Below are 20,995 nucleotides of genomic sequence, written 5' to 3' on the forward strand. Positions count from 1 at the left end.
CTGTTTAGGTGTTTACTAGTGTATAAATTCTGCTCTAAATTTGATTCCTTGCTTTTACTTCAGTTTTCTCATATATAAAACGAAGGCATGATGGTATTTACCTCATAAAGTTGTAGTGAGGGTTAAATGAGTCAACACATGTAAAGTGCTTAGAATGATGACTCGCAGGTACTAAATAAAACTTACTTATTGACTTCTATTCATTTGACTTTAAAGTCCTTTCTTTTTTTTTTTTTTCCCAATTTATTTATTTTCAGAAAAACAGTATTCATTATTTTTTCACCACACCCAGTGCTCCATGCAAGCTGTGCCCTCTATAATACCCACCACCTGGTACCCCAACCTCCCACCCCCCCGCCACTTCAAACCCCTCAGACTGTTTTTCAGAGTCCATAGTCTCTCATGGTTCACCTCCCCTTCCAATTTACCCAAATTCCCTACTCCTCTCTAACGCCCCTTGTCCTCCATGCTATTGGTTATGCTCCACAAATGAGTGAAACCATATGATAATTGACTCTCTCTGCTTGACTGATTTCACTCAGCATAATCTCTTCCAGTCCCGTCCATGTTGCTACAAAAGTTGGATATTCGTCCTTTCTGATGGAGGCATAATACTCCATAGTGTATATGGACCACATCTTCCTTATCCATTCATCCGTTGAAGGGCATCTTGGTTCTTTCCATAGTTTGGCGACTGTGGCCATTGCTGCTATAAACATTGGGGTACAGATGGCCCTTCTTTTCACGACATCTGTATCTTTGGGGTAAATACCCAGGAGTGCAATTGCAGGGTCGTAGGGAAGCTCTATTTTTAATTTCTTGAGGAATCTCCACACTGTTCTCCAAAGAGGCTGCACCAACTTGCATTCCCACCAACAGTGTAAGAGGGTTCCCCTTTCTCCACATCCTCTCCAACACATGTTGTTTCCTGTTTTGTTAATTTTGGCCATTCTAACTGGTGTAAGGTGATATCTCAATGTGGTTTTAATTTGAATCTCCCTGAGGGCTAATGATGATGAGCATTTTTTCATGTGTCTGATAGCCATTTGTATTTCTTGATTGGAGAAGTGTCTGTTCATATCTTCTGCCCATTTTTTGATGTGTTTGTCTGTTTCGTGTGGGTTGAGTTTGAGGAGTTCATTATAGATCCTGGATATCAACCTTTTGTCTGTACTGTCATTTGCAAATATCTTCTCCCATTCCGTGGGTTGCCTCTTTGTTTTTTTGACTGTTTCCTTTGCTGTGCAGAAGCTTTTGATTTTGATGAAGTCCCAGAAGTTTATTTTCGCTTTTGTTTCCTTTGCCTTTGGAGACGTATCTTGAAAGAAGTTGCTGTGGCCGATATCGAAGAGATTACTGCCTATATTCTCCTCTAAGATTCTGATAGATTCCTGTCTCACATTGAGGTCTTTTATCCATTTTGAGTTGATCTTTGTGTACGGTGTAAGAGAATGGTCGAGTTTCATTCTTCTACATATAGCTGTCCAGTTTTCCCAGCACCATTTATTGAAGAGACTGTCTTTTTTCCACTGTATATTTTTTCCTGTTTTGTCGAAGATTAATTGACCATAGAGTTGAGGGTCCATATCAGGGCTCTCTACTCTGTTCCACTGGTCTATGTGTCTGTTTTTATGCCAGTACCATGCTGTCTTGGTGATCACAGCTTTGTAATAAAGCTTGAAATCAGGTAAGGTGATGCCGCCAGCTTTATTTTTGTTTTTCAACGTTTCCTTAGCGATTCGGGGTCTCTTCTGATTCCATACAAATTTTAGGATTATTTGCTCCAGCTCTTTGAAGAATGCCGGTGGAATTTTGATCGGAATGGCATTAAAAGTATAGATTGCTCTAGGCAGTATAGACATTTTAACGATGTTTATTCTTCCGATCCAAGAGCATGGAATGGTCTTCCATCTTTTTGTGTCTTCTTCAATTTCTTTCATGAGTGTTCTATAGTTCCTCAAGTATAGATCCTTTACCTCTTTAGTTAGGTTTATTCCCAGGTATCTTATGGTTCTTGGTGCTATAGTAAATGGAATCGATTCTCTAATTTCCCTTTCTGTATTTTCATTGTTAGTGTATAAGAAAGCCACTGATTTCTGCACATTGACTTTGTATCCTGCCACGCTGCTGAATTGCTGTATGAGTTCTAGTAGTTTGGGGGTGGAGTCTTTTGGGTTTTCCATATAAAGAATCATGTCATCTGCGAAGAGAGAGAGTTTGACTTCTTCATTACCAATTTGGATACCTTTTATTTCTCTCTGTTGTCTGATTGCTGTTGCTAGGACTTCTAATACTATGTTGAACAAGAGTGGTGAAAGTGGGCATCCTTGTCTTGTTCCTGATCTCAACGGGAAGGCTGCAAGCTTTTTCCCATTGAGGATGATATTTGCTGTGGGTCTTTCATAGATAGATTTGATGAGGTTCAGGAATGTTCCCTCTATCCCTATACTTTGAAGCGTTTTAATCAGGAACGGATGTTGGATTTTGTCAAATGCTTTTTCTGCATCAATTGAGAGGACCATGTGGTTCTTCTCTCTTCTCCTATTAATTTGTTGTATCACATTGATTGATTTACGAATGTTGAACCATCCTTGTAGCCCAGGGATGAATCCCACCTGATCATGGTGGATAATCTTTTTAATGTGTTGTTGGATCCTGTTGGCTAGGATCTTGTTGAGAATCTTAGCATCCATATTCATCAGTGATATTGGTCTGAAATTCTCCTTTTTGGTATGGTCCTTGCCTGGTTTGGGGATCAGGGTAATGCTGGCTTCATAGAAAGAGTCTGGAAGTTTTCCTTCTGCTTCAATTTTTTGAAACAGCTTCAGGAGAATAGGGGTTATTTCTTCTTGGAAGGTTTGGTAGAATTCCCCAGGGAATCCGTCAGGTCCTGGGCTCTTGTTTTTTGGGAGATTTTTGATCACTGCTTCAATCTCGTTATTAGATATTGGTCTATTCAGGTTGTCGATTTCTTCCTGGTTCAATTTTGGTAGTTTATATTTTTCCAGGAATGCATCCATTTCATCTAGGTTGCTAAGCTTATTGGCATATAACTGTTCGTAGTAACTTCTGATGATTGTTTCTACTTCCTTGGTGTTAGTTGTGATCTCTCCCTTTTCATTCATAATTTTATGAATTTGGGATTTCTCTCTTTTCTTTTGGATTAGTGTAGCCAGTGGCTTATCGATCTTATTGATTCTTTCAAAAAACCAGCTTCTAGTTTCATTGTTACGTTCTACTGTATCTCTGGTTTCTCCCTCATTGATCTCAGCTCTAATCTTGATGATTTCCCTTCTTATGTGTGGAGTTGGTTTGATTTGTTGTTGATCCTCCAGTTCTTTAAGGTGTAGAGACAGCTGGTGTGTTCTGGATTTTTCAATTTTTTTGAGCAAGGCTTGGATGGCTATATATTTTCCCCTTAGGACCGCCTTTGCTGTATCCCATAGGTTTTGGACCGAAGTGTCTTCATTCTCATTGGTTTCCATGAATTGTTTCAGTTCTTCTTTGATCTCCTGGTTGATCCAAGCATTCTTAAGCAAGGTGGTCTTTAGCTTCCAGGTGTTTGAGTTCCTTCGGAACTTTTCCTTGTGATTGAGCTCCAGTTTCAAAGCATTGTGATCTGAGAATATGCAGGGAATAATCTCAGTCTTTTGGTATCGGCTGAGTCCTGATTTGTGACCCAGTATGTGGTCTATTCTGGAGAAGGTTCCGTGTGCACTTGAGAAGAATGAGTATTCTGCTGTTTTAGGGTGGAATGTTCTGTATATATCTATGAGGTCCATCTGGTCCAATGTGTCGTTCAATGCTCTTGTTTCTTTATTGATTTTCTGCTTCGATGATCTGTCTAATTCTGAAAGAGGCGTGTTAAGATCACCTACGATTAGTGTATTCATATCAATATGACTCTTTATCTTGATTAACAGTTTTCTTAAGTAATTGGCTGCTCCCATACTGGGAGCATAGATATTTACAATTGTTAGATCATCTTGGTGGATAGTCCCTTTAAGGATTATGTAGTGTCCTTCTGTATCTCTGACTACAGTCTTTAGTTTGAAGTCTAATTTATCTGATATGAGAATCGCTACCCCAGCCTTCTTTTGAGTCCCATTGGCATGAAAGATGCTTCTCCACCCCTTCACTTTCAGTCTGCGTGTATCTTTAGGTTCAAAATGGGTCTCTTGTAGACAGCATATGGATGGGTCCTGTCGTTTTATCCAATCTGCAACCCTGTGCCGTTTTATGGGTGCATTTAGGCCATTCACATTGAGAGTGATTATTGATAGATACGTTTTTATTGACATCGAGTTACCTTTGAAGTCTTTCTTTCTGTAGACTGTCTCTATATTTCTGTTCAATGCTATTCTTGGGATTTTTCCTCTTTTATAGCACCCCCCTTAATATTTCCTGCAGTATCGGCTTGGTGGTTGCATAGTCTTTTAAGTCTTGCCGGTCTTGGAAACTCTTTATCTCTCCATCCATTTTGAATGTCAGTCTTGCTGGATAAAGTATTCTTGGCTGCATGTTCTTCTCATTTAGTGCCCTGAATATATCTTGCCAGCCTCTTCTGGCTTGCCAGGTCTCTGTGGACAGGTCTGACGTTATTCTGATGGGCTTCCCTCTGTAAGTAAGGAGCCTCTTTGCCCTGGCAGCTTTCAAGAGATTATACCTACAATTATAATTCCTCAATTTGACTATCAGGTGTCGTGATGTTTTTTTGGAGTGTATAATCTTGGGTGGAGACCGTTCAGCCTCTAGTACATGGACGCTGGTTTCATTCGCGAGATTCGGAAAGTTTTCATGAAGGACTTGTTCCACGACATCTTCTAGACTTCTTTCTTTCTCCTCCCCTTCAGGAATTCCAATAATTCTGACGTTGGAACGCTTCATGGCATCACTTATTTCCCTAATTCTGCTTTCGTGGGATCTAAGCTGTTTGTTCCAGGCTTCCTCCTGATCCTTTCTCTCTATCTGTTTGTCTTCCAGATCACTAATTCTATCTTCTGTCTCAGTTACCCTAGCTTTGAGAGAGTTTAGATTGGATTGGAACTCATTGAGAGCATTGTGGACCTCCTCCCTGGTAGCTTTAAGCTCCTCCCTAACATTGTGAACATCCTGTCTGGTCGCTTTCAGTTCGGCTCTAATCAATTCTGTTTGGTCATCCATGGCTTTCTCCAACCTAGCTATTGCCTGGATAATTGTTAGCCTGAATTCTCTTTCCGACATATTGTCTATGTTGATAGCCGTTAGCTCTGTTGCGGAAGGTCCATCCTCTGTATTTTTCTTCTGTTGGGCATTCCTCCTCCTAGTCATTTTGGTGGGAGAAGACTGAACAGATGTAGCTGGATGTATCAACTCTGGTGCAGTCAAGGTGCACCCTGGAACACTTCCTGATCTCCGTCTCAGAAGCCTCTGTCTGGGTGCAGAAGCTGAATAAATTCCCCCTTGGACGCTGGCAGCGCAGGTTCCAAGTTAAAGACCCTGGGGGCGCAGGATCTTTTGCTCGTCCCCAAAGCCAAGGCAGTGGCGGCTGTCTGGGAGCTCCTGACCACCAGAGAGGTTCCAAGCAGCGATCGCACACTGAGATTTTGCCACCGGCCGGGGCTGGGAGTGCCCGGCTTGCGCGCACCTCTTTTCAGAGGCGGCTGTGGGTCGGGCGCGCGTCTGGGGCACTGAGAACGGGGCGCTGGTCCGTAAGCCGCAGGCTGGGCTTTTGCGCGCCTCTGTCCGGGGAAGAGTTTCGTGCGCGCGCGGCTTAGACTTTGAAACAATGGCCCGGGTCAAGAAGCGCCCCAGGGCCTTAGAAACCCAGGAGAGCTGGAGCGACGTGCACGCGCATCTCAAGCTTTGTGGTAGGGCTAGCGCGCGTTCTGCAGACCGGCTCCCATCCCCTCACAGGAGCCGGAACCCCCGCGCTCTGGGGCGCGCTGGCGGCTTAGGGACCAGGAGCCGGTTTCTCCGCCGCACTCTCTCTGCCTCCGCGCCGGGGAGGCCGTCTGGGACTGGGGACTCAAGCCCCTGTCCCTAGCCGCCCCGATTCCCACAATTTGCCCCCGCGATCCTTTGCTCTTTTGGAGTGCTTTCAACCAGTCTCCGAGTTAATGCTGGTCCCCAGACGCAGGGCACTCTCGCTCGTATCGGGGTATTACTTTCGCACCGGTCGCCTCTGGTGGCTCCCTCCCCCTTTTGTTTATCTTCCGATATCAGTCCGCTGTTCCCATTCCGCTTTACCTGCTCACTGGCGTCTTCTGCCCCTGTAGAGATCCAGACGTGTATAATTCTGATCTCAGGCTGATTTCATGGGTGATCAGAGTTCTTTGGTAGGTAATCAGCTCACTTTGGGGTACCAGCTGAAAAGACGCCTCTTCCTAGTACCCCGCCATCTTGTCCCCCCTAAAGTCCTTTCTTAACTACAGAAATGCTTTTAGTCTGAGCTCCCTTTTCAATATCCGTGTGACTACATTACTATAAGATCATCATGCCATTAGTTAGAAACATTGAAATAGATTCCTGGCCAATGTTCGGACTAATAACTGTCCCTTCATGGCTTCTGGAAAGAGTCATATTTCCTTGAGTATAGTTAGACAGGTATGTTCTATGTATATGTGACTATATGAATTATTGTAAATCTGGAAAGTGCTTAAGTAATGTATTAAATATTTCTGACTTTACATTTGTAAGAAATGTACAGTATGAGATTTTATGGATTAGATGCATAATAAATGAATAGAGATTGCATATTGGTGATGGTTTAGTTTTTATTTTCACATTTGTTATACATAATATATGTATATATATTTACATTATAATGTATAATGTTAATAGTTTTGTGATATATAAGAACATTTGCTGATGAATCAAATTATTAGGAGTTTAACCTTGTGATGTTAATTACTATATATATACCAAAAACTAGCTTCTTTATCTCCAATCAGTATCTCCATCTTCTGTCCCCAGAACCAACCCTATATATCTAAATTTCTGATTTCATAGGTCCATCAGTTACCTCAGATGTAACATATCCAGAACTAAACACACTACCTTTCTTCAAATCTATCATTTTCAGTGTGAATCAGCAGCACACAATTCACCTTATGTTATAAGCTAGAAGCTTGAAATCATCACAAACTCTTCTGTCCTTGCAATTCTTTTCATGCAAATGTTTAAATCATAAATGACATCTTTATTTTCTTCAACCTCTTCTGATACCTAGCTTGTCTGCCTTAAGCTCCTCTTTCCTGGACTTTCGTTAACTTGGAATGGATGTTTCTTCTACCTCTAGTGCCGTCCTCTTCAAAATTCCTCAATGACTCCCCGTTATCTACAAAATCAAATTGAAATTCCTTGGTACAGCATCCAAGGCCATTTAAAATTAAGGACCTCCTTTCTTATCCTGTTTTATATCTTGATTTTACAAGTTTTCTGTTTACACTTCAGAAATACTAAGTTGGGGGCGCCTGGGTGGCTCAGTGGGTTAAGGCCTCTGCCTTCGACTCGGGTCATGATCCCAGGGTCCTGGGATCGAGCCCTGCATCGGACTCTGCTCTGCGGAGAGCCTGCTTCTTCCTCTCTCTTCCTGCCTGCCTCTCTGCCTACCTGTGATCTGTCAAATAAATAAATAAAATCTTTAAAAAAAAAAAAAGGAAAAAAGAAATGCTAAGTTGTTTTTGCCCCTTAAACATGCTATACAGACTCTGGTCTTTTTTTTTTTTTTTTTTTGGATTTTATTTACTTATTTGACAGACAGAGATTACAAGTAGGCAGAGAGGCAGGCAGAGAGAGAGAGGAAGGGAAGCAGGTTCCCTGCCTGAGATCATGACCTGAGCCGAAGGCAGAGGCTTAACCCACTGAGCCACCCAGGTGCCCCAACCCCCGTCTTTTTATCACTGCTCCTACAGTTCTTCCTGCTAGGGATGTCTTTCTCATTATTTTAGCAAATTTCCATTCATTTATCAAAAGTGAGCTCAGATATTACCTCCTGTACATTTTCTATTCTACTAAATTGTCAATGTTGCCAGTGTATCTTGTCCATATTCTCCTCCACCACATAAGATTTATCACTTAATATTGTAAATGGTGGCTTATACTTGTACAGTTAGGCACTAGACTTAGGGGTTAGGACCATCCTTTTACCTCCACGTATCAGCAGAGTGTATATCCAGACCCTGACACAGTTATTCAATTCCAGGCTTAATGAGGGGCGCCTTTCCAAAGTATATTAGGGATGTTAAACTCCCTAAAAGATGCTTTATACATTCTGCCGGAATTCCAATGAGACTTATCTTCAGGAAGTTCTTTTGGCATTTTTGGTAAATTACACACCAGCTTTGCAACAATTATGATGATTACAACGGTAAACTGAACAAAACAATGAATTTAGGAAAGCATGTATATTTATACACATATAAATATATCTATTCACACTAAAATTTACATTTCAACTCTTGCATTCAAGAATAAAGTCCTGCAGAAGATAAATGTATTCACGATTTTGATGGGCTTATGGCTCTCATGGCTCTCTGTATAGCTTTCTGATTTGGGTAACATTTGCTAGTGGTAATGCTGAAAGAGCTGTGGGAACTGACTCTTCAGTACTGAATCCCTTAATCCTGTTGCAAAGCCAGGTCTTTTAGCAATGCAGCTAAGTCAGCTCAAAAGCCTATGGTCAACCCAGTTCTCCTGGGAATTGCTGCTTTTATTGAGATAGAGTTGGTGCTCATGTAAGTCAAAACTATTTTGACTTTTGTTATTTCGTTAGGAAATCTTAACTGCACAGATGTGAGAAATACTTTGGAAATAAAAGCTAGTGATTTTGAATTTTAAAGTTATGGACAGAAAAAAAAATAGTTGCAAGACTGACATAAAAATGTTACTTATGTTGACTATAATGAAGACAGAATTGACGGAGGCCAGAGTATGGATTTATTGAGTGAACAATGGCACCTTAATCATGAAGTATTATAATTAAATGGAATTGTTTCTTAGTAACTATTCTAATTTTGCTGGGTATCTTTAAATCAAGAATTTTCTCTTATTATTTGTAGCTCTACTTTTCCTTCTCATATAAAGATATATTTTTACCAGATCTTTTTATAGTACAGTGATTGAGTCTTATACTTAAAATATAAAATATTTTTACTCCATTTTATAATGATATATATATATTATAATAATGCATTATAGATGCTGAGAATTAGTCTGAGAGCCTCCTGAATCAACAGTCATTAAAAATTACTTATCCCAGGGTGCCTGGGTGGCTGACCTGCCTTGGGCTCAGGTCATGATCCCAGGTCCTGGAGCCCCACTTTGGCTCTCTGCTCAGCAGGGAGTCTGCTTCTCCCTCTCCCTCTACTTCTCCCTCTCCCTCTGCTGCTGCTCTCTCTCTCTGTCAATAAATTAATAAAATCTTTTTTTAAAAAAATTACTTATCACAGGGTACCTGGGTAGCTCAGTCTGTTAAGTGTCTGCCTTCAGCTCAGGTCATGATACTGGGGTCCTGAGATCCCAGGATTGAGCCCCACATCTAGGCTCCCTATAAAGCAGGGGACCTGCTTTTCCATCAGCCCCTCACCCTGCTCATGCTCTCTCTCTAATGCTCTCTCTCTCAAATAAATAAACATAATCTTAAAAATCTTATCCCAAAGGCAAGTATAAAATATTTTCTGTCAGAATATTCCATTGCTTAAATTTCTTTCTTTTTAAAAATTTATACACTAAAGTATTTAAGGAATTGCTGGGAATTAAATACATTGATTTTCAAGCATTATTCACAAATGCTTTGTTGATTAAATGGAATCCTTGTTAAATGAAAAAAAAAATAACCCATTGACAAACTTCATCTTTGAATAGAATCTTGAATTAACTCCTTTTATCTTTTGAAAGATGAGTTATTTGAAAAGTTCTTATTCTGGAGATTAAAAATGATAGGATTAAGGCATTAATTTTGTACTCCATTTGTTTACAAAAGCCTTACTCACCTGACTGGCTAATAGACACATTTCCTTTTTCCCTTCATAAAAGATCATCATCATTATTGTTAACAAAATCTATAAATGAAGTCTTATGGAGGGCACTGGGCATGCAGTGATAAGATACATTGTTCATAATTCATCTAATGTTACATTTCTCTTTATATTTAGTATAAGTGTGATATCCATTGTGCATAAACTCAGTTATTTAGTAATTGTCCAATACAAAGAATACTGTGTAACATATTCCAAGTCTAATTTCATAACTGTCTCTGACAGGATGATCAAATAATATTCCTTTTACTATTAAAATCTTAAAAAGAACCATCCCATCCATCTCATGCAACTTATAATATTATTGGGACCTAAAGGATCTGTTAATTAGTAAAAGTAAAACATAACAGCAGGAAATTCTTCTAACATAAAACTGTTTCTCTTTAATGTGATCTGTTAATTCTTCTGATGTTTCATTTCATTGAATCTTCTTTACTTTGCATCATAATCTGCTTACAGTTATAGGATTTGGTTAATGAATGGTCACATTAGTAATAGCTCACCCTGTATCTATTTAGCTTTTACTTTTTAAAATCATAAACCTTTAAAACAGCAAGCATCCCCCACCCAAAGGGACAGAGTAAAAAGAAATGGCCATTTAGGATGTAGATTTTCCACTTATCTATCCATACTAATACTCTGAGGGATTCTTTACTCTTGTATTTTATAAAAACCACAAATAAATATTTGACGATGACTGAAGTCCTATTAGAAACTGGAAAGCAGTTATTCAGTTAATGAGCATATATACAAGATTGAGCCAATGACAAATGCAAGGTTTTGATATTAATTTTTAATTCCTTCTTAACAATATATTTGAGTGGAGAAAATAACTTTCCTATCCTAGTTTCCTCCTTTAGAGGTTTAATTTTTATCAGTGTTGCTGTGACACTAAGAAGTAGAATTTTTAGTTGACTTTCCCTCTGTTTTGGTCTTCTCTGTCTATCTTCTTAGCCAGCTCCCTTGGGTGTCAGTGTATGTGTTCTGTATTTCATTAGTAACACTCTCTGGTGTAATCTCCTGCAAGGCATTCATCTCGTCATACAAAAGATATGTGGAGACATCCTATTATCAAATTCTTGTCAGGCTTTTCTTCCCCCTCATTTTTCCTTACCCCACAATCCTTTAGCCACTATAATTTGTAGTCTGAATGACAATCCCATTACTGCCACTAATCTGCATTACACAGAATGTTGAATTGTCAAAGCAGATACACACATAATAGATCTCTCACACCAAAATTGACTAGTGCTTATTGCTAAGTTTCCTAAGGCTACCTTAATAAATCACCACAACCGGGGTTGCTTAAAACAACAGAAATTTAGTCTCTCACAGTGCTGGAGGCTAGATGTTTGAAATCACTACCTACAGGGCCATGCTCCCCCAAAAGGCTCTAGGGAAGGATTTGTTCCACACCTTTCTCGTAGCTTCTGGTGTTGTCAGTGATGTTCGATGTCCCTCGGCTTGCAGCTGAATAATGTCAATCACTGCTTCCATCATCACATGGCATTCTTCCCCTGGATCCTTACATCATCACCTTATAGACACCTGTCATTGTATTAGGGGCCCATCCTCTTCCAGTGTGATGTCATCTTAAGTATTTACTTTTGTGATGTTTCTATTTCCAAATATGTTCACATTCTGTATTACTGCATGTTAGGATTCCAACATATCTTTCTGGTGGACACAATGCAACCTGTAATATATATCAAATGATACAAACAGAAACTGAGCAAATCTTCAGCATTCTTTCTGGAGGGATCTCCAAACTCATTAACATAACTTTTTTTTTTTTTAAGATTTTATTTATTTATTTGACAGAGAGAGACACAGTGAGAAAGGGAACACAAGCAGAGAGACAGAGGGAGAAGTAGGCTTCCCGCTGAGCAGAGAGCCTGATATGGGGCTCCATCCCAGGACCCTGGGATCATGACCTGAGCCAAAGGCAGACACTTAACGACTGAGCTACCCAGGCGCCCCAGATGTAACTTTTTAATAATGTCTTTTACCACAGTAGGTCATGGTTTAATTTCAGAGTAATAGATGAATGTTATCAAACCCTATAGTATATCTAAATTCAGAAGAGGATGTTTACGTTTGGAGCTTTTGAGTTTTTATGTTTAATGAGTCATGAAGAACTAGGGAAACCTGTGTGTTACCTTCAATTTTCTAGCCAGATACATAGCAATTGATAAATTCCAGAATTGTTTTGTTTTGTTTTCTTTCCTTTAAGAGAGGGTAGGGGATGAGTAAGGGCAGAGGGAGCGGGAGAGAGAAAGATTCTTAAGCAGACTCCAAGCCCAGCACTGAGCCTGATATGGGACTCGATATCACAACCTGAGATCATGACCTGAGCCTAAATGAAGAGTAGCAACATTAACTGACTGAGCATCCAGGCACCCTCCCCCCTTTTTTCAGACTTATTTTCAACAATCGATCTAGACAGACACAGCCGGCTAAAGTACTCTTAGATGAGAACGCACCCACATATCTCCCAGGTAGTAAAGTATCATTACCACATTTAAAAAGGGCTCTGGTTTATGACAACGCCACCTCAGGTTTCCCTTAGGGAGGTGAAAGTGAATTATCAGCTCTCCATGCGATAACTAGATTTCAAGATAACTCCAACGATCTGTGTCTCGGGCTATTCATGTCTTAGTGTAGTTCCTTCTTACATTGTAACATTGTATTAGGATTGGTCTGTTTGGCCAAAACCAAAAACAAAACAAAACAAAAAACAACAACAGAAGTCATTATATGTGATTTCAGAGACTGGTCTATACAAGATGGTGTAGCTTCTGTCACATGCCAGATGCCATGTCATATAAACATTCAAACAGCCTTATGAACTCTATATGTTGAGCAGCTGTGGCCTTTTTCTCACAACCATCAAAGAACTGAGGCTTTAAGCCAAAAGTCCTGTGAGTGAGTCATCTTCAAGACAGATTTTTTTTTTTAGCTCCATTCAAGTCTTGTGGTGATAACAGTTGTTGGAGAGGAAAATTTTTTCTTCACCCTGTAAGATTCTTCTAGCTAGTCTAAGAATTAAATTGACATGAAACAGATTACCAAGAGAAAATGAATTCACTTATGTAGGTATGGGGAATCCTCATAGACATGAACTTCCCAAGAGTTGGGCAAAATGAGGCATATATGTCATCCTGAACTAATGAGAAGAAGATAGAAGTCTGGGATTTTAAAGAAGGGGAAGCAATTTATAGAAAGATGACAAAGTAAATGTTTGGTAAACAAATGTTTGCTGGGCCACACAGAAAGGATGGAAATCTATCTATCTATAGAGATAGCCCTTTTCCTGGAGCTGGTCCTCTCTCTAGATCCTTTTAGGCAATAAAAGGGAAGTCAAAGTTTCTTCCTGAGTCAGCTGGGCCTTGATTGATTTCAGCTAGAAATAACCTGCATGCTGAAGTGGCACATCTTGCCGCAGCCTGCACTTGGTCTCTACACAGTCCTAACCTTGACTGCAGTCTCATAGGAGACCCTGAGTCTGAACTATGCAGTTAAGCCACATCTCAAACCCTGACCCACAGAAATGCAATAATAAATGTTGCTTTACTGCTGGATTTAGGGTAATTTTTTTTGTGCAGCAATATATAACTTAACACACGTTGTTAACCTCTCCAATATCTTAGAATAGTTTTCCCTAATTTTAAATGTGTTGGGAATCTGTATCTCTACTTCCAGAACGCATTTAAAATTTGTAGGACATTCTCAGGCTTCATAGCTATAATTGAAAAATGCCTCCTCAAGCTTCTTACTGCTTTGGGAAGACTTCTCTCTCTGGACTCAAGACCCTTCAACTTTTTGTGTCTATTTTCTGAGTACTATGTTGTCTGGCTAAGCTGCCTCTGAATTTACCTCAGTAACACTGTTTTATATGTGTTAATGTGATTAATGAATTACTCAAGGTTTTTGTTTTGTTTTGTTTTGTTACATTTGTTGTTGTTTTATGGGGTGAGTGAGGAGTTACAGAAGAAATTCCCGAGTGGAACTGGAAGTACTAGTGATTTTCTTCATTTGGAAGAAACAGGGACATCGCACACTTCCTGTATTTATGTTCTTAAACATGCCATGAAGAGTTACTTTTAAATAATGTTATGTTTAATATTTATGCCATTTCCATGTACATATAGTCTAACTAAAACTTTGACTAATATGCTTACTAATTTCTCAGTTTCCTTCAGGAATTAATGCATATAAACAATGCTTAATTGGTAATTCCTCATGGGTGCACATTTTAGGACTGGAGCTTGTCGACATCAGGTCTTTTTAATTTCTGTGCTCTAGTTTTAGAGTCATTAGGGATGCTCTCTTCCCTGAAGAGTAAAATAAATCTTTTGATATTAAGAAAGAAGATTCTAAACTCCAAAAAACAATTAAAGCCAATGGTATTCATATGAAGAAATGTTTATTTTTACAGAGATGACAGCTTATACTAGATACTGACTCCATAGCTCACATTTTGAGTTTAAAATTCTGCACCACTTTAACCTGCTCTCATTGGAATTGTTCTTTCCATTATGCAGTTTTCATTATATTTTCCATTAGTGAAGAAAAGCAATGACCCAAAGAATGCATGTGTCGAAGACATATAATTTCAGAAAGCAGCAACTACATCATTGATTTTTCCCTCCCAAATGATGTGAGGTTAAAGAGAGAAGAGGATATAGAGATTTGGTATAAAATAAGAACAAGTTTCTGCAATATTAAACAATTTGATCTCAGGTTCCCACTGAATATAGCTTATTTATTTTAAAACAAATTTACTCCAACATCACCACTTTCTTGGTCTGTCTTTCTCTAGCTTTCCTCTCTTTCTCTGCCTTTGGCAGTAGTTTTGTTTTTTCATGCATATACATTGTTTATTCTTATCAACAGGAGAGAGGTTTCTTCTTCAAATCCTATATTCCCTCAATTCATAGATTCTTTCAATTCTCCTAAAACTAGCCATTTTCTTTGTGCTCATCTCTTTTTTTTTGGGGGGGGGGGAAGAAACCAATATAGTAAAAGCTTTCTATTTTCCAATCTCTTCCCTTAGAGGTGAAACATAATATCTGCTTCTAAGCTCCCTCAGGTATCAGAGTTTACCAAATGCTTTGCCTCTAAAGGACATAGAACACTATCTTCCCAGTCTTTGATAAGTTTCCTGTGACCAAGTGACTACTAACTCTATTTGGATTCTAAGCTTTTGTTCTGTAGCACTGAACTTCTTAATACTAATTTCTAGACTAATCAAAATGAGTTAGGTTAAGCTGTAGGAAAGGAACCCCCAAATATTGGTAGCTACATACACACACATACACAAACACACACACATGCACACACAAACACATGCATACAACTTTATTTTATTTATTTATTTATTTATTTATTTAATTTCTTGCTCAATGTAGGCTAAAGGGGTCTCTGTCATTATAGTCACTTAAGGACTCAGGCTGAGAGAAGTTTCTTTTCTTTTCATGCTTTATGACAGTTACCGTACAATAGGAAAGGAATATAGTGAACCAAACACGACTAGAAGTTTTCTTCCAAAGTGAGGCATTTATTTCTGCTTACATTTCATTTGCAAAAGCAAGTCACATAGGTGGGTATATCTTACAAAGAGGTCAGGGAAATGCAAATCCATTATGTGGCAGGAAGAGGAAAAACTGAAAACACTTGGCGAAAAACATTTTTAAAAACTTCAAAATAGTGAACACACATTGTTTTAAGAAGTTTTAACTTTGTTCTAAATTCTAAGTAAAAGCGTGTAGAGAATGTTAAACAAATGTGTAAAATTATCTGACTTTTTTTCTAATAAAATTCTCTTAATATACTAATATATAACATAAAATCTAACATCCTCTCCTTATTCTAAATATTATAGATAGATAGATAGATAGATAGTTGACCACATATGCCAGCTGGCCACCCATGCATGAGACAACCACCATGGGATCATCATCCATGATATATTCCCTCTGGGACACAAGGGGAAGCAACCCCCATTATCTGGGCCTTACCAATTGCCACAGCAGAAGGAAGAAAACAAGAGAGCTGTACACTGGTTTGAAAAATACAGCCATATTGTATATCCAGTTTACTCTCCACATGTGTTGTCTATTGGTGTATGTTAGTATTTGTAATTCAACAAGTAAGGAATAAAACAAAGGACCTTTTTCTCACCTCACCATTTTGGTAGCTGTTCTTGGATGGGGTCATCCGGTACCTAAGGCAGGAAATTGGTGGTGCAAAGAAGACAAAAGAGTCACTGGAGTTGATCCACTCTAGGCTCCAACTCTTATGAAAGGTGCAATGAATCTGCTGGGGTACAAGAATACTCTGAAAGTGATCAGACACGGCAAAATGAAACTGGTCATCCTTGCCAACAACTGCGCAGCCCTGTGGAAATCTGAAATACAATATTACAGCATGTTGGACAAAATTGGTGCCCATACTACAGTGGTGGTAATACTGAATTGGGCATAGACTGTGGGAAATAGTACAGAGTATGCACACTGGCTATCATTGGTCCAGGTGATTCTGATACCATTAGAAGCATGTGAGAAGTAAATCATACATATTTTTTCCTTAATAAAATAAGCCAGAGCTTTTTTTTTTTTTTTTTTTTATAAAATACATGATAAAACAAAGGGGCCTGATTGGAAGAAAGTGTTCAATATAGGGCTAAAAATCATACTCCCTAATATATATCCCTGAATTAATATCTTTCCCTAAGTTATAGGTCTTCTTGTTGAAGAGATGGTCTTCCCTGATAAGCTTACAACACGAATTAACAGAAACACCTGGGCACTAAATATTTTCTCCTGAGAACAGAGAAAGCTAGAGTTATTGCTCTTTTTTTTTTGTTTGTTTTGTTTCAAATATTCTATTTTAATGTGTAGACTTCAGCATTGCTCTTTTCAAGGCTTTGCAGGAGAAGCTAGTGGTTAAGGCCATTTATTTGATCAAGAAAGAGCCTGGGTAGTGGTCCAGGGGTCAGAAGATCCAGATTTAAATATTCCTGGTCACCAAATAGTTGCTTAGTGACTATGAATGAGTGGAATAAGTAATCTGCTGTGTGATTTGGACTGGCAGCCAGTTTACTAACAGGGGTTAACTTGGGCTGTTCTTGAAGGAGGAGGCTTCAATGTGCTGCCCAGGTCTACAGCCCTGGGTTTAGATGCCACTGATTAATTGTGGACCTTTAGCAAACTATGCTGTTTAAATTCTCTTGATAACAATCAGCTGCCAAGTTCAATTGCTCATAATATATGACATTCTGATTCATATCCTATGAACATTATCTCATTTAAATAACTCTATAAGAAATATATCCATTTTTGGTGATGAGGGGATTCAGATTTACTAAAGGTAAGTTACATGTTCAAGACCACAGACTCAGTAAATCTCAGAGATATGACTTAAATTGAAGCCATTAGGACACCAATGCAACTGCTATCAACCACCACCCTAAAAAGAGTCTCACTGTTTCTTTTGTCAAAAAGTGGGAGAAATAATTGTAAGCAGGAGAAACCAAGATGATATTGGAAATATGTTTGAGAAAACAGAGGATTATGGGAAGTACAGTGAATGGGGTAATCACTTAATGACCGGAAATATTTAGAACCATGTTTATGTGCGGGGAGTCCATAAAGAGGCTATGTTATAGCCCTTTAATCAATAACTACTTTTTACTTATGGAGGAGTTGGTCCTACTAAAGCAAGCTTTCAGACTTGACAGAAAAAATATGCGTGGCATATAGTTAGGGCTCTTTCCCCATGGGAAATTAGTATTTATGTTTAATACTTTCTCATCTTTTGAAACAGAATGCTTTCCAGACCCTCCCACTGTTAAATGTAGGGGAGCTGATATAATTGGTGGGATGGAGTTTAGGGGAAGATGGTCTGCAGTGACTGAGAGCAAAAACACATTTTGACCTAACTAACCACATTGGATTCTGACAATATTATGTAGTTTTCTCTTGAAGAACATCCTATAGATGAAATTGCATTGATCTTATATTAGAAAAACTCCAAAGAAACTCACTAAATCACTGAAATTCACTAACTTTCACTACCTTTTTATCCTGGACTCTCAGTAAACATAAAATTCTAATGGTCTGCCAACCAGTCAAGAAAGAGGAGAATGATTTTCTGTCAGGCAATAAGTGGATGATATATGAACTTTAGTCAGGAATAGAATTAAAATATGCAGTTTTAATTTAGAGAAAATTTCCATTAATGACTTAAAGGGACTTTTTTTTATGAATGATACACTTACCTCTTCTTTCAATTAAGATAAAAGTATATAATTAAAATGCAAAATTGCCTCACTAGAAAAGTTGCTGATACATTCAAAAGCATGCACTTTACATAGTAATTGTTTCAATCTAAATGCTGAGAGAATTTTCTTGCCTCCAATCTTATCCCAAAATATTATGTCTTTCATAATACATACATCTCACATAAAAAGTAATTGTCATGAAAAAAAAAGGTCATGTAAAACTGAACTTGATCTTAGCCATTTCTGCCTTTTAAAGAGGCAACAGAGGTATGTAGTGGCTGCATAATTCAGATCAGGGAAATAAATAAAAAATATGTTCACTGCTCTCTTCCTATCATGGAGCCTAAATGTCAGAAGGGATAGGTCTGACATTTTAATGTCTTAGACAGTGGAATGGTAAGGGCTGGCCCCTGTTGTAGATGGCCTGTGGTTTCATAGAACACATCAGTGAGTCTTTAGACCTGCAAAGGCAGGACTACACTTAGTTATGGGAGATGGAGAGCCAGATTTCTTCTCTAAGTGAGGGAGAGAATGAAGTGTGTGCACACGTAGCAGAACTGGTCAATGGGACAGACCTGGAAGGAAGGGAGAGGGAGAGCACCAAGGCAAGACGGCTGAGAGCAAGAGGACAAATAGTTGAAGCCCATTCACAAAGCGAGGTGACAAGACATTTCCTATTGTGAGGTGGCCAGAGTTTTAATTTAAAAAGTCTTTAAATAACATTTTTGCTATGGGAAATATCAAACATACATAAAATATAGAGAGTTGAAGATCTTTAGATAGTTGAATGATCAACTATAGAGAGTTGAATGGTCTCCCTGTACCTATCATTCAGCTTTGATAATTATCTATCAGTGACCAATCCTGTTTTCTCCATATCACCACAAACTTTCCATTCCTTCCTCCTCCTGGATCCTTATGAATCAAATTTCAATCATAATATATTTTAATTCATAAATATTTCAGTGACTTCTAAAATGTAATGGCTTTAAAAAATTTGCTGTAACACCATTATTATGCCACAAAAATGATAATAAATTCTCAAAATTATTGAATAACCAGTTAATGTTCACATTTTCCCAACAGTTTCATAATTTGACCTTTTAATAGTGTAAAATTGGTTTTATGTCCCAACTCTCACATCCTCCTTTTTTCTGTATTTTTTTCTTTTACTATTTTTTGAAGATACAGGGTTACTTTTCCTTTGAATTTGCCACATGCTAGATTTTGCTAATTGTATATATGTGGTGTTGTCCAATGTATATTCTGTTCCATTTCCTATTAATTGAAGGTTAGATACAGGGACTTCATGAGATATAGCTTTGATTTTTTTCCAATTTATTTATTTTCAGAAAAACAGTATTCATTATTTTTTCACCACACCCAGTGCTCCATGCAAGCTGTGCCCTCTATAATACCCACCACCTGGCATCCCAACCTCCCACCCACCCCCGCCACTTCAAACCCCTCAGATTGTTTTTCAGAGTCCATAGTCTCTCATGGTTCACCATAGCTTTGATATTTTTGTCAAGAGTAGTTCATGGGGCGCCTGGGTGGCTCAGTGGGTTAAGCCGCTGCCTTCGGCTCAGGTCATGATCTCAGGGTCATGGGATCGAGTCCCGCATCGGGCTCTCTGCTCAGCAGGGAGCCTACTTCCCTCTCTCTCTCTGCCTGCCTCTCTGTCTACTGTGAGCTCTCTCTGTCAAATAAATAAATAAAATCTTTAAAAAAAAAATAAATAAATAAATAAAAAATAAAAAAAATAAAAGAGTAGTTCATAAGCGATACTGTGTTTTTCTGTCAGGAGACAAAGATTCTGCTGATGACATCCCTTTTTTATATTAGCAGGCATTAATATATTAATTTCCTATATCCACTATTTAATTAGAGGTTGTAAACTGGTGACATTCCAATTCTATCATTACTTCTTAATTTTTTATCAGGGATATTTCTATACAGAGAAATTTGGAAAACTTTTAAGAGTTGTCATTATGAATCTTTAATTTGTCTTGTTCATTTACTAAATCCAATGATATTTAGAGAATTTAGCCTCAGTGACATTTTTGCAAGGGAGATCAAAGAAAGTGTACCATATTCTGTCTTTGCACAATAGAAACCTAATAGATCCAAAATTAATATTTCAGCAAAAAGGAAGAGCTTGGAAACAAAAAAGACTTAACGAAAATTTAAGCCAAACTTGTGATTCTAAGAAACTAAAAGGGCAGCAAATACAGTATTTTGTTTGATGTAACATCATTTGAAATGTAAAGGATGTGGTATCTTGGTAAGAAAGCCTGACATCAAAAAGAATATTTTTCCAAAGTTTAACTGTTGATATACTTTTGTATTTTTAGATCATAGTGCTAATTTGTATTTACAATTAAAATCCCCAAGCTATGTACTACAGAAGTATAAAGCTATATTAATTCATTTATTTGTTCATGCAATAAATATGCTAAGTGATTAGTATAATAACCAGGAATTCCTTTACCTCTACTGTACTATTGCCTTTGGAGAAATTCAATCAAACTTTTGATACTTTGATCTTACCATTGATACTTTCAGCTATGACAGCAAAGCAGAAAAAGAAGAAGGGGAAGGTTTCTTTCCAACTTGGTTTTTCCATTAAAAGGCTGTAGTAAAAGATCCTGAAAAGTGTACAGATATCCCCTGGGTTTTTGAAGATTCACCT

At 38.3% G+C, this 20,995-nt stretch overlaps 1 pseudogene; it reads left to right on the top strand.

Annotated features, from left to right (window-relative positions):
* LOC122890876 overlaps positions 1-16,616 on the top strand; it is a 77,069-nt pseudogene extending 60,453 nt beyond the window's left edge.
* The last annotated feature ends 4,379 nt before the right edge of the window (positions 16,617-20,995 follow it).

The sequence above is a fragment of the Neovison vison genome, chromosome 12 (assembly GCF_020171115.1).
Source record: "Neovison vison isolate M4711 chromosome 12, ASM_NN_V1, whole genome shotgun sequence".
NCBI lineage: Eukaryota > Metazoa > Chordata > Mammalia > Carnivora > Mustelidae > Neogale > Neogale vison.